Raw genomic sequence first — 11,569 nt, forward strand, 5'->3', positions numbered from 1 at the left:
TTTAATAAAAAACAATGTAAAACAAGTGTGTTACAACTCATGTTTTATAAGATTCAAAGGCAAAATTTTCCAAACACATGATATAAAAAAGATGCAATCAACACCTCTCCTACTGCTGCTTTTCCTGCTTTGCTTTTGTTTGCAGTGTTTTGTTCCCCACTTACAGTTACCACAGCTATTTCGAAATTGCCACAAACTGATTCACTAGCAGTTCAGTATGTCCCTAAGCAAATGAAATCATGAGGAACAACCTTCCTTCTGAGTGTATTCATTTGCTTTCAGACTGTTTTTTTAATAATTATTATTATTATTTAAACTAATTCCTTATATGGAAGAATAAAACCCACTAACTTTAAAAAACACAATTCTAAAGCCACTGGCAGATCAGTGTATTGTTCAGGTTTTGTAGTTATTTATGTGTGTGAGAAGCTACAGTAATTTCTAAGTTCACAAGCAGAGAATAACATTTCTCTGCAAACAGAACAATATAAATAAAGCCTTGCAGGGAGATATTTCAAAGGCCAAAGTAAGAAAGATGTGTACACCTACTAAGGTAACAAGACAAATTAAGCATTTGAGTTTTCAGTTAAAGGAAAACTTTTTTCCCCCATTCCTCAAGGTTACATCAAATTGGATGCATATCATTCATGTTTGGTGTAAAACCATCACAGTTTTAATCCAGAATTCTACACGCTTTTTCTCCATGCAGAACCACTGTTTAATCAACTTTAAAAGCATTCTCTACGTAAACTGCACAATTTACAATTTTTATTTAGGTTACAAAAGTACTTTCACCAATTCAACACTATCCCATCGAAAACAACTGCACTATAACGAGTTTTATTTAAAAAAAATCTACAGACTTTGGTTTGGTTTTATATAGTAACTTCAGCATGGTTTGCTCAAACCACCTCTCAGAGATGCCTTACATTATGCTAACAATTGCTGTTACGGAATTTACACTGAACCTGTGGCATATCCCTTACCTTGCATAGATTTTTGTTTTACTTGTACATGCCATTACACTACAAAACAGACTTTTGTTTTTTTGGATCACTGTACTAATACTTGAGAACGTTTATAGTTTTTAATACAGATTTTTTTTCCCCTGACATTGGTATTTTAAAACACAATGAGCAAATACTGCTGTGAATACTGAGATTCAGCAAGGAACGAAACCATCAAACCAAAGGTTGTAGCAGTAAAACAGAAGCTCACTATTTTAAGCCCCAATATTAATTTTTCCCAGAAACATGGATTGCAAGGGGGGGGGGGGGGGGGAAGGGGGCATATTACATTTTTCTGATTTTAACTGGAAGGAACAGTAGCCATACACATCAATCCTTCTAACTCGCCATTTAAAACCAAGCAAATACAGTAATGCAGTGCTCACTGTTAATAAATTTCACCGCAGCTAGCTCATTAATTTGAACTAGAAAAAGTACATAGGGATGGTTGTGGCATATAACTCAAAAGTCATGATCTCTTTAAAAATCAGAGAACACATCAAAGTAGGTGCAGGAGACACAGCGCCAAGAAAATAAAAGAGGTATAACAAGATACAAAAATACCAGGGAGGATACAAATGTTAACAATGTATTTTGTGGGAGTACCTTGCAATACTACACTTGGTGAAAACCTATTTCAAATGTTACCCACATCATATTTACTAAATATGTTCAGAATATTTTAGTAAATATGATTTAACATATATGTGGTATTATTAATAAAAATATTGAAACAACACCTTCAAATAGAACTGAGTCTTAAATTAGTGAAAGAATACAACGCCACATACAGCAAAATGACAAGCACATATACACACTAGTTAAATGAACAGTTTCCAGGTCTATGTAATTACTGCCCACTGACATGGCAAATGCTGCAGAACTTGAGCTGGACTTCTGGGAAGTGCTTTGCTAGAAATCATTAGGAGAGGCACCAATGCCAAAATGCAAGTACCTGCAGTTTAACTTCATTGAAATTACAGCACATATCACGGGACAGACTTTTTTTCACTGCCATTATTGGAAGTGGCTACTTTCTGTTCTCAGTTTTCATACAGACAACAAATTATTAAATGTTAAACACATAACGTCGTTTATGAACGCAGTCAAACCTGTATCTGCATCATTAGCAGTAGCACGTATGTAATATTAAACCACAATAAGGAAAGGAGGGAATTGTGCAAAACTATCTCGGGTTCTCTGTTAAAACTGACTAGTTAATATCACAGTCCTGGCTTTTCTGTATAATTAAGCTTTTGTTCAACCATGAAAAAAACAGAAACTGATTGCTTGAAAATGAGCTGTGTGACCTTTGTCCTGGTTTGTCACCTTTGACCTTTAATTCGAAGACCTTGCATATCAATTGGTCCTATTTTTAGAAGCCGAATGCTAAGAAAGAGGCATGCTTTTAAAATTTCTATCCTCCCATATGCAATCGCTCCGGTTGTTTTCCTTTTTTTAACACCTATGCATCAAGCCAGAAGCATTTGTGGGTTGTTTTGTTTTGTTTTTTAATCACACAGCTGCAGTTTACACCCAGCATGTAATGACACTGAATGAACACTTGTCTGTGTTCTGGAAAAAAAACAACAGGAAAACCTTGCTTTTTTTTTTTTTATTTTATTTTTACTGCCCTCGAGATGCCTAAGCATATTAAAAGGAATTAAAAAATAATAATAATACTGTGGGTTGTGCACCTCTGTAAATGAGATGTCCGTTTTCACGGAGAGAAAGGGAAGCCCCCTCGTATGCTGCTGCTGACTGATACCTGTGCTGCCAGCAGCTATTTCACCCCCGTCACTACACGCTGGTTTGCTATCAGCTTTCAGAACGTCCTCTCATAAACCAAACGTGCGGTTACAGATAGCGAACATCAAGCCCCAGCCTGGCGGCCAGCCTCAGCTCCACTTCCATTTTGTGTAGCTGACATTACGCTACCTAACTTGCCTACACAAAAACCTCTCCCGCCGGAAGGAATCCTTTTCTGAACAAGAAAGCGCCGCACTAGCTCCGCGATCGATCTCACTGCCAGCGCTCCACGCCGCAGCGACACGGCGCGCTCCATCAGAGCCGCCGGCGGAGCGCCGTCCCGCAGCGCGCGGCTCCCACGGCGCCGCGGGCCGGGCCGGGCTGCGTTCAGCACTGCGGCCAGCGACAGCCGGCAGCTCGCCGCGCCGGGGCAGCGCGCGGCGCCGCCGTGCTGACAAAACGGCGGATCGCGTGGCCGGCGAGCGGCTGCGTCCACGCGGTGGTCGGATAGCGAGAGACCGGGCCTAGGATGGAGGGGGCCTGGGTGCTTCTTCACGTGTTTAACCACTATGTCCCCTTTTATTCGAAAACACGTTTTCGAATTTAAAAGGAAAAAAGCGGCTCTGCTGAAACCGGGATGGAGGCACGTGTCCTTTGTAGAATGTGCTTTCAATAGGACCGCTGTCTGCCAGAGTGATGCAGGCACAATCTCCGCTGCAGCTGCATCTCTGGTAGAGCATCAGCTCCAGCCGCCACTCTTGCCACTGCTCACAGCATTTGTTCCACTACAGCAAAGGCAACTGGGCTTCCTGCTGTATTAATCCACTATTGATTATTACTGTTTTGTACTGAGGGGACAGCATGCCGTCCCTCTGTGAAGCACTGTGGCTTAGCAGCACACCTTATCAACTACTGTCCAAACAAGCTTCACAGCTCTGCCTGCTCTCAGCTTTCAGTATTTGAAGTATGTTTCAACAAATATGTGACCACTGCAGCTCTGTAAAGCAATGCCCGCCTACAGGTATCAACCCAACATTCAATACTGCACCTTCACACGTGATACCATATCTGAATGTTGCTGAAATCATGCACAATTACATTTAAAAGAGCTACAACCAAACTGTATTTTTTTCCTAACAACCAATGCTATGCTCACAGCAGGGCATCTTTCTGTTCTTGTCAGCATTCACAGTGCTTGCACGCAAGAAGTGGAATGCCAAAGCAGGTTATAGGGTGGGAAAACCCAACCCCAACGTATGGCCTATAGGAAAAGGGAAGCAGCGTGCCATCCACATAGAGCTCAGCACACAGTGCTGCCGCGCCCTCCCCGCTGCTCAGAGCGTCACACGCCATGTGCTCACACCTACTCACAAGCGGAGGAAGGGAACACACCACATCTCGGGGCAGCGCGTTCATCAGATTACTAAGGGTAACTCCCTCACGTTAGAGCAGGCTTAACACAAACCCGGAGTTAAAAGATTCGTTCGGAATACGCCCGTGTCGTAATTCATAATACCTTGGACAAAACACGTGCTGCTGCGTAGAAGACGTGCGCTTATTTCGTCAATTATCCCGCTCACCTACTGCTAACGTGTCGTTGGGTCGGGCTGATTTGCTCCCAGCGGGGCCGTTACCTGCCGAGCCCGCCCCCTCCCCCCCGCTGCCCCGACCCCGGGCCGCCCGCGGAGCGGCGGGAGCCATCCAAGATGGCGGCCTCTCCGCCGCCCGCACTCGCGGCCCCGCACCGCGCGCACGCCGCTCCCCGCTCGGCCTCCCCCCCCACCCCACCCCATCCCGCAGCAGGGCCGCCCCCTGGCGTCGTGCAGGGCTCGGCCGCCTCCCGCGCGGGACGCCGTCCATCAGCGGTCGCCGTTCCCGATCCCGCCCCGCCCGGAGCCGGCGCGCAGGTGCCGGCGGTTCCCCTCCGGGCGGCGGCGAACCGAAGGCGAAGGGAGAAAAAGGTGTGAACCCGGAAGTACACCCGCCCCGCCGGCGGCCCCGCGGCGCAACTTTTCCTCCGCCGCGTGGGTGAGACGAGAGGGCGAGAGCCGGCGGCCGCGCAGCTCCGCGGAGCAGAGGTGAAGGGGCTCGCTTACCTCCTGCGCGCCATGGTGGCCGGGCTGAGCGGAGCTGCCGCGCCGCGGAGGGGAGGCGAGCGCCGGGCACGGACCCGCCGACGGGCACCGGGAGGTTTCGCCTTCCCCGAGCGCCGGGAGGACGCGACGGAGGAGGAGAGGCCCGGCAGCGAGCGGCGGGCAGGCGGCGGGCAGACGCGGCTCCAGTGCTGCCTCACGCCGCTGCCGCCGCCGCGCACCTGCCCGCTGCCTGCCGCCCTGCTCCGGGCGGGCGCCCGGCGGATGCGCGCGGGGGCGCTCGAGGGCAGCGCGAGCCGCGGGCGGGGCGGGGCGGGGCGGGCGGGAGTTACTGCGTGCCGCGGCTCTGGTTAGGCTTGTTTAAGTTGGATATTAGAAACCGTTCCTTCTCGGAAGGAGCGGTGAGGCAGCATCGCAGGCTGCTCACATAGGCGGTGTAGTCACCGACCCTGGAAGCGTTCAAGGAACGTGGAGATGTGGCACTGAGGGATGTGGTTAGTGGGCGTGGTGGGGATGGGTTGGTTGGTTAGAAGAGGCGATCTTAGTGGTCTTCTTGAAGCTGAATTATTCTGTGATTCTATGATTTAGACATAGACTCTACAAAACTGCTTGATTCATGTATCATACGTGAGACTGAAGTAGCTGTGTCTTGCTAGTACTCCTAAAGCTTGCTGTATTACCTAAAATCTAGCATCCACTCTTTGTATTTGTGGCTATATGCGTACAGAAATATATAAGGAAATCTAGCCTGACATAGAATTATATTGCTGTACGCAGATCTAGCAGTATTTTGCTAGCGGTTTGAGAATGCATGATCTTAAAAAACAAAAACAATTGCCAAGCAACAACAAAAACAAACCCAACTGTGGTCAGAACTTACTTTTTTTTTAATCCCTTATAGAAGAGGAAAAGTACATTCCTGACCCCTGTATGTCACCTGAGACAATTTTTTCTGTTAAAGAAGCCTAGCTACCTGCCTCAGTGATGAGCCTTCAGCAAGGTGGAATCTTATAGGAAGATTGTATCAAGCAAGCTGTAAACAGCATTGAAGGCTTTCAAGAAATAACTGAGCTGCAAACAGTTTAAAAGACTGTGCAAATAAATCTTTCCTTACGCCAGTCAGCTTCTCAGCTTATAGTCTCTGTACTTGCTCATAGGTTTTCCCCTGAGAGGTGGGTGGAAAATTTGTTTCTTCCAATGCAGATTAAACAAATTATCAATTTTCATGAAGTACGAGGCTTTTTTTCTTAAGGCTTACTGTTAATGACCTGCGACTGCTGGGGAAAAAAGTAGTAGTGCTTGATAAAGCACTTTTTAATTTTTCATACTATATATTCCGGTCATAGCAAACCAAACTATGTAGGCTATTTGTGTTGGGCTGCTATACTATATTCCAAAAATACTTTTTTGAATAGTCCATGGAATATATCGTTTTCCTAGAGAGATTAACTGAAGCATTTTCACTTTGGTAAAAACAAACAAAAAAACCCACACTCAGTAAATGGTGCAGTTTTCTGTATTTTTAATGGTGTCTCCCTCTGTGAGAATTACTTGTTGAATGTTTAAAAAGAAGGAACTGAGATGGGGAGGAAATTTCTGAGGTTCCAAGTAACACCTTTCATGGCACCTTTTGGACACTGGTCCAAACTCAGAGATGCTAGACTGAGAGGGGCTCCTCCTGTCCCATTCCATTGCTGCTCAGAGCAGATAGTGTGTGTACTCACATTATCTGAAAGAGAGTCTTTGGCTTTCTCAGCTTCGCATCCAGATGCCTATCCTTCCACATTTATCCATCTCTGTGTAGTTTTGGTCAAACTGTATTTTCTGTTCTGATAATATTGTCCCCAGACTTTGAGCCCCTCCTTTAAGTCATGCTTTTTGCCAGCTTAGAGTCCAAGACTGTTCACAGTTCAACCTACAATATTTTATGAAACTTTATTTCTTATAGACAGGAGTGTTTTTGTCAGGTAACTTTCAAATTGCCACAAACTTTCCAGTTATCAAACAGTTTTGCTATTGCAAAACTGCCATCTTCCAACAAGATTTGGTTTTTGATTTTCTATGCCTTCCATTATAGACTGTATTTATCCCCAGTCATTTATAGGAGGAAGATTAAAAAGGTAATATTTGTCCAGCTAAGAAATTGTTTTCTTCAAAGCCATCTAGTAGTCCCATCATTCTGAGCAGGCACGCTGGTACAGAGGCAGGAAAATGCCTTCTGCTGTCTGTACAGTTGCTCTGCCCAGAGCTGGCTGAGCTCTGCCTAACTGCAGTGTGTGCGTGCTGAGGGACTTTCTGAACAGCCACAATCTACAAGGATTTGGCTGTAACACAGAATACCCAAATCACTTTCAACACTCAATTCTGTAGTGAATATGCACATTTCTCACGCTCCCCCTTCTCATGCTCTAACCAGAGCTACAGAACCTCAGAGAAAGCTTTTCATGAGTGTTTTTAGTTGCCACTTTTCTCAGATGGGTTCTTGTGCTGGAACTGGGAAAGAGGAATTTCTCTGTTTTGTCCTTTTAGTGACCCTTAGTGCTAACACCCTGGAATCTTGAAGGAAGATGTCTGAGTCAAATGGACAAGAAGAGAAATGCCAGGCCAGGATGAGGAAAAAAAATACATTAAGAGAAGGGGTCTCCTGAGATCTGGACTGTACAAGGGATGAAAAGCCAAGTCTAGAAATCGAAGTCTTGCTGACCAAGAACATTTCTCCTCATATCTACATGGTTTATTTGCCAGCGTAGTGTAATCCACAGTACACAAAGTTTAAGTTAAAGAAGTTTTTGTTGGCTGAAAGAGCTGTTTTCTGTGTCTGTGGGAAGCAGCACTGCTCCTGTTAGGTTGTGAGGGACTGAGGAAGTGTGTGGGGGAGTTGGAATATAAAACCATGAGGGAAGCACGGGAAGTTGCTGGGAGATAAGGATACACAGAAGGAAGAGGAAAAGAAGATCCAAACTGCACTCTGCCATAGCTAGGAATGACTATATGCAGTTACAGAGTTCTCTCTCTTTTTTTTTTTTTCTTCTGTTTTTCTGGTTTTAGTCAGTCTCCTTTTTTGCCCTTTGGGATTATTCTAATTTTTTAATGACCCAATGAAAATGTTAGTAACATCGAAGTTTTCAATTTTTCTTCCTCCTACTTTATTTACTTTTCCCAATGGGGCTAAAAAAAGAAAGTTATTCTTTTGAAAATTAGTTTGGAAAAGCTGTGCCAAAATATACTGTTCTGCTTTATTTTATAGCCTTATGAAAGTCAAGTAGCATTTTATAATGCTTTAAATTTTAATATAAGATCCTCAAGAACATTCCATTTGCAAATCTAGGGAGATATCTAAGCACATGAACATTCAATATGATAATCAGAGAGAAGTATTTTATCACAAATGCCTTTTTATACATTTATTTTGTTGTAGCCAAGTCAATTGGATTTCAGTCGAACCTTTGTTACCAGCCCACTGAGAGCAATCTGCCAGATCTCAACAGTTGACTTCTTTAGGCTTTTCTAACCCTTTTCTAAACCTCTAATGTTTACCACCTTTACCAGACTCCTTTTAATTCCAAACCATTAGCTATTTTGCCTTTTTTGAATGTGTGATCATTTCTGTCCTTGCTCAATGGCTCAGCTGTGCCAGTTGAAATGAAGATGGACATTACGCTCAGGATTTAGGTCGGTGCAGAAACTGAGTTGTGGAAACTGACTATCCAAGGTACCGAATGATGATCAGGAGATCAGTATTTAGCTTTTCATCTAGCTCATCTACAGCAGTAACAATAGAAAAGAGCCCCTCCAGGCACAGGATGAAGGTTTTACAGGAAACCTGAACTTGCATGCAAGATCTTCAGACTTAAAGAATTATTTCAGAAGGGCCACAGTCATGCTGAAATAGTTTTTTAGGAACTCACTGACATGTCATTAATATTTTAATGCTTTTAAAATCAATATGTATAGCCTTTAAGAAAAACATAAGAAAATGTTAATTCTATGTTAGGAATACATTTTATTTTAGTATGATTGAGATTCGTCTGTGAGTTTTATTGCATTACACTGCATGCAGTTTTCATCAACTCAAACTGTCTGGCTCCTTATAGCAACTTGATTTAGGAAGTTGAACTAGTTTCCTTGGGGAGATGAAGGCTCAGAAAATTGAATTGTTAGCTGGTAGGAAAAAAATTACAGAATGTTTTTCAAAGTACACAGCAGTGAAGAAAGGAAATGATTACTTGGGGTTGGAGGCGTAGAGTGAGAAAGTGCCTGCTTCGTGAGTCTGTGGGTGGTAAGCCACAGTTAATTTATACATATACTTTGTTTTTTCATCTAGCATTGCTCCAATCCCAAGAGCTAATTACAGTCGTTCAGGTCAGCATGTCTTCATTCTATTGAATACTGAAAAAATAGGTAGAGAAATTAGCCAGACTTAGAAGGAGCTTCTCTGCATCTACACTAGACCAGAATAATATGAAACTAGAACAATAACTTTCAAGCGCTGATTTCCTGCGTCTCTTTTATTGTAAAACATGAATTCAAGAGTGAAACCTTAGTTGATAATCAAGTCCTAAAGTACTCAAAAACACAGTTGCAGAAATAAGGTTCTTTTCACTCCTGGCTTACTGATGCCACTTCAATGAGAGTAAATCAGAATTTACTCATAGACTAATTGCAGAAGTACATGGTGGTGCTAAAGGGATTTGATTTAGTAGTTGGGTAGGGATAGTGATAGGAGGATGGTTGGACTAGATGATCTTGTAGGTCCTTTCCAACCTTATGAACCTATAAAGGGTGAATTGATTGAATCCTAAGCTCGTTGAAATGAGGAATGTCTTCAAGCAGGACAGTACCCCGTCATATTTTTCCTACCCTTGTAATTAAAAAAACACATGAACAAAGAGGTGCTTCTTGGCCACAGCTGAGCTAGGAGGCAGAGGATCAGCTTGCTGTGGGAACAGAACATTTTGAGACTTTTTCCACCATATATATATATATGTGTGTGTGTGTGTGTATACATGAACTAAAGCATGGCTGAGTCTCAAAAGGGAGCAAATCAGGTAGTTAAAGAACGGTGAGAGCAACAAAAATTCTCCGTGGAATCAGGGATGAAGTGTTGCTGATGAAAAGGAGAGCAGGGAAACTGGAGCATCCAAAATCTGATAATTGCGGAAGGACCAAGTGTGAGTACTGGCAATGCTTGGCTGCTTGATGAGGCCATTGAAGAGAAGACTTCGTGCCAGAGCCAGGTGGAGACAGGGGAAGAAACAACATAGGGGCTGGTGCTCAGCAGCTGGAAAGCTGAGTGATGAACTGTGAATGTATAAAAAGCATCATACAGTATGGCGTTTTATCTCTCAGGAACAGAGCAGTGTCATCATATGACGGATGCTCTGAAGTTATTAGGCTTCATCATACAGGCTACTAAAGTACAAAGCTAGAAAAAACTCCACTGCAGGCGATGGAGGTATCCAAGAAATTATTCTAGACCCCAGTACTGTGTTTAAGTAGTCAAGCATGTAACCTTCTAGCTTTAGCGCAGTTTTTCTCCAAGGTAGTTTATTTGTACCTTAGCAATACATCATACATTTCAGGAGTTGAAAACTGCTCTTTTTTTGTTTTTCTTCAAGTATTGTGCTTCAGTTTTCATGTGATTAAGTACCTTTCCCTAATCCTAGCCCTATTTTAATTTATCAAAACACGTGGACTCGAGTTTCCCATTTCTCTTTTATTATCAAGCAATAAAAAATAGTAGTGATACAGAGGAGAGAAGACTCTTCCATCCTTGCACGCATGACTGAGTGTTCATACTGGAAAATACTACCCAATAAATAAGTGTGAAATAATCTAATTGTATCTGAATTATTTTGGTAAAAGCACGTATAATTTTCATGTTATTTATTGGCAGTGCCCACTTGTGACTATAATTATAGTTGTAGGTGACCCAGTATTAACAGAAGAACGATAATTTCCTGTGACCTAGATTTCTGTATTGGGAACAATAACATACCAGAACCGCCTAATGGAATCAGCCTCAATTACCATGACCTTTGGTTTACTCAACCTTTTGCTTCCATTGTTAATTATACATGCATTATGGTTAGTGTAGAGGAGATCATTTGTTCATTAGTAAAAATCAAGCTTGCTTTCTTCTGAAGAAAGATGAAAATACAGAGAATCATGAAACAACAATCCTGAAGTGAAGAGTTGAAATGTTAATGAGAGAGATTAAAACTGCAGTCGGTACAGCTTGAAACAGTAAAGAGGTATAATTCAAGTAGGATTAAGACAATTAATTACTGGACAAAACAGAAGATATTTGCTGTCATACATAGAGTTTGTGCTTGCTTCAAGGTGGTGTTTGTTTTTGCATAAACAAGTGTAACATCAATAAAAGATTATAAATTGGCAGTCCTTTGAAAGATAAATAGGTTTACAGTGCTGCAACGTGGAAAGTCGCTGCAAGACACCATCTTCTGGTCCTGGCCTGCAGGATTGATTTTCAGAAATAAGAGTACAATTTGGAAGAGGCTGTGTTCTAGGTGATGTTACACTGGTCTCTCAGGTAGATCTTAGTTCTTTTCTCAGGTGTGAACTCTTTTCATGTGGACAGCATCTTGTGCCATGTTCTGAGCCATTCATTAAGCTGGAGGGGCCACAGGAAAACATTCTGCATCAAGCTGATTCTAGCACAAATATGTGCCAGATATAGTAATATTTTATGGCAGTGAA

The sequence above is a fragment of the Cyrtonyx montezumae genome, unplaced genomic scaffold, assembly GCF_038088225.1.
Source record: "Cyrtonyx montezumae isolate F1298 unplaced genomic scaffold, pur_monq_1.0 scaffold_0, whole genome shotgun sequence".
NCBI lineage: Eukaryota > Metazoa > Chordata > Aves > Galliformes > Odontophoridae > Cyrtonyx > Cyrtonyx montezumae.